Source organism: Camellia sinensis, chromosome 9 (genome assembly GCF_055761805.1).
Source record: "Camellia sinensis isolate YWXY chromosome 9, ASM5576180v1, whole genome shotgun sequence".
Taxonomy (NCBI): Eukaryota; Viridiplantae; Streptophyta; class Magnoliopsida; order Ericales; family Theaceae; genus Camellia; species Camellia sinensis.
The window spans coordinates 175,028,393-175,032,091 of record NC_138969.1 but is presented as its reverse complement, the minus strand read 5'-3'; positions in this window follow the sequence as shown (position 1 = coordinate 175,032,091).

Here is a 3,699-nt window from a genome sequence, read left to right as displayed (position 1 = left end):
CCGATATGCCACGGCATGGAGGACTAGAGAGCTTCTGGCCCCTGCTTCCACTTTCAGTTGCACCTTGTCCGATGAGTGCTTGGATTGGCTCAATGAGGAGGCACAAGTTGGGCCTAGCTTGGCAACAGATGCTCCGTCCAGTTCTGGGAGAGGAGGCAGAGATACTTGATTCAACTATGCCCCAAATTTATTGCTTATTTAGCATTTTCGAATTTTCTTCATGAACGTACTAAAAAAAAGCAACCTCGATTTGTAATGCAAGAGCAGGAGGACTCTATTTTGAAATCAATGAAATTGACAGTTATGGTACTGAAAATTTTCCACTTTTGGTCCAAAAATGGTCTAAGTCGTAAAAAGATTGATTTGAACAAAGTCAACTTTCATTAAAACTTTTCAAAACTATTTTCGATGTGGATCAGAATTGGACACGCCGAAAATCTGTCACTGAGATGCACAACCCCAGATCCCTGCAACTGGAAAGTTGCCCCTAGTCTGAAGAACAATACGGCACTTCACAGCAACGGAAAGTTGCCCCTAGTCTGAGTAACTTTGCATCGTCGCGGCAACGGAAAGTTGCCCCTAGTCTGAATAGCACTGTACCGGAGATCACGATAAATGCTGGTGGATAAAGATGACTGAGATGATCAAAATGGACAGAGTTGATCGGGGAGAAGTTTATGACTGAACTTCGAGGCGAAGTTGCCTACGTATCTCGAAGATGGGAATCAAGCCTTACGTAGTTCAGGCTCGGGTTCACTCGAGTATTTTCACTTTCCTTTTGCGCTCTAACTTTTGCCAAGGCCGCCCTTTGCGGGTTTTCAACCTTGCGAGCTCAGTTTTTATATTTTCTAATTTTTTTTTTTTTGTGCTCTGAATTTTGCCTAGGTCGCCCTTTCGGGTTTTCGGCCTATCGAGCCTCTCAAGGATAGTATTTCTTCAACTTGTCCATATTGATCGGTTGTGAGAACTCCAAGCCATCTAGATCCATCAGAACCACAGCTCCACCTGACCAGATAGCTTTGATGATGTAAGGACCAGTCCAATTTGGTTTGAACTTGCCCCTTGGGTCGTGGATGGGAGCTCGGTTGTCTTTGAGCACCAAATCTCCTTCTTTCAGATTCCGGGACTTAACTTTCTTGTTGAAAGCCCGGGCGATTCTGCGTTGATAGCCTTGGATGTGGTACAGTGCTTTCAGTCTTCTTTCATTAAAGAGCATGAGTTCTTCGAATCTGCTTTGCTGCCAATCCGCTTCGGCTATCTGGCATTCAGCCAACACTCGTAAAGACGGAACCTCAATCTCAATGGGTAGAACAGCCTCCATTCCATAGACCAATGAATATGGAGTTGCTCGAGTAGAAGTTCTGATTGAAGTCCTGTAGCCCCACAGAGCAAATGGCAGCTTGTCTGGCCAATCTCGATAGGTTTCCACCATCTTCTGTAGTATATGCTTGATATTCTTGTTGGCGGCCTCAACCGCTCCGTTGGTCTGTGGCCTGTATGTAGATGACTTATGAAAAGCCACATTGTATTTCTCCAACAAGTCTATCACTTCTTTCTTGAAGTGGGGACCATTATCTGAAATTATTTCGTTTGGCACCCCGTAGCGACAGATGATGTTGTTCCTGATGAACTTTGCGACATGCGACGCCTTCAACACTGCGTATGATTGGGCCTCGACCCACTTTGTAAAATAATCTATCGCTACTAGGATAAACTCATGCCCATTTGACCCCTTCGGGGTAACAGCTCCGATCACATCAATTCCCCAGACTGAAAAAGGCCATGGCGAAGTCATGTTGTATAGCTTTGACGGCGGGATGTTCATGCGATTTGCATGAATTTGACATTTGTGGCATCGCCGAACAAAATTAATACAATCCTCCTCCATGGTTGACCAGTAGTAGCCCTGTCTGAGGATCTTTCTGGCCAGCATCACTCCATTCATGTGTGCACCGCACTCTCCCCCATGGATGGCTTCCATCAGGCGTTTTGACTCTTCAGCTTCTACACAGAGCTTATGCATTCCTAGATGACCCATTTTGTACAGTTTTCCTCCGCAGATATTGAACTGAGCAGCCATTCTTCTGACAGCCCTCTTATCTTTGGCATTTGCCCCTAGTGGATATGTCTCCTTTTCCAAGAAGTTCCAGATGTCGTAATACCAGGGGTTGCCGTCTTGAACCTCATCTATGGCGGAAATCGACTCGTATGCTGGTGTAAACTTTTGATCAATAATGACTGGACGCATCCAGACTCCGGACGGGATGTCTATCATAGAAGACAGAGTTGCTAATGAATCTGCAAACCTGTTGTTCTCTCTTACGAGGTGGGTGAAATTTAGCTTCTCAAACCGAGGAATTAACAGATCCAAGGTTTGGTGGTAGGTTATCATCCTTTCCTCCTTAACCTTCCAATCTCCTTTTGCTTGAGACACAACAAGGTTCGAGTCCCCAATGACGTCCAACCGTTTTGCCTCTAGTTCCAAGGCTGCTTCCAGGCCAGCAATACATGCCTCATACTCTGCTTCATTGTTGGAAACCTTGAACCGGAGCTTGAATGCTAAAGGGATACGGGAATCATCAGGCGCTATCAGCAACACCCCTATCCCATACCCATACTGGTTTGACGCTCCGTCAAAATACATTGTCCAAGTTTCATTTTCGACGTGCAGAATGGCTTCATCTGGGAATAGATACTCAACCGCTTCATCCCCCTCAACCGGGTGGTCGGCAAGGAACTCCGCTACCGCTCTGCCTTTTACTGACTTGCGCGTTACATACTTCAAATCAAATTCGGAGAGCAACAGCAACCAACGAGCTAGCCTACCCGTAAGTGCTGGTTTCTCGAAGAGATATTTGATGGGATCCAAACGCGAAACCAACAATACAGAGTGGGCTAACAGGTAGTGCCGCAGCTTCCTGGTTGCCCATACCAAGGCCAAACAAGCCTTCTCCAGCGGTGTATAGCGGGTCTCGTAATCTAGCATCTTTTTGCTCAGATAGTAGATGGCTCTTTCCACTTTGTCTTCTGATTCCTGCGCGAGCATGCAGCCCATGGTAGTCTCAGTTACCGAAAGGTATAGTATCAACGGTCTCCCCGGCTCTGGCGGTGACAACACAGGTGGGTTCTGTAGATATTCTTTGATCTGCTCAAAAGCTGCTTGACATCGGCCATCCCATTGGAATTTCTTTCCTTTCTTCAGGAGACCAAAAAGTTGTTCACAAGTCAAGGTTAATTTAGAAATAAACCGTCTTATGAATTGCACTTTACCCAGAAAGCCTCGCACCTCCTTTTCAGTCCTTGGTGGTGGCATTTCTAAGATGGCCTTGATTTTGGAAGGGTCGACCTCGATGCCCCTTTGTGTAATCAGAAACCCTAGCATCTTCCCTGCTGTAACACCAAACGTGCATTTCTGGGGATTCAGTCGCAGCCGAAACTCTTTGATCCTTTGAAAGAATTTTTGTAAGGCGGTGTAGTGGCCCTCTCTATCTTTGGACTTGACAATCATGTCGTCCACATACACCTCGACCTCTTTATGGATCATATCATGCAATATTGTAGTTGCTGCCCGTTGATACGTAGCTCCAGCATTCTTCAGCCCGAATGGCATTACTCTGTAACAATATGTACCCCACGGGGTAGTGAACGCAGTCTTCTCCCGGTCTTCGGGTGCCATCACTATCTGATTATAGCCTGAGA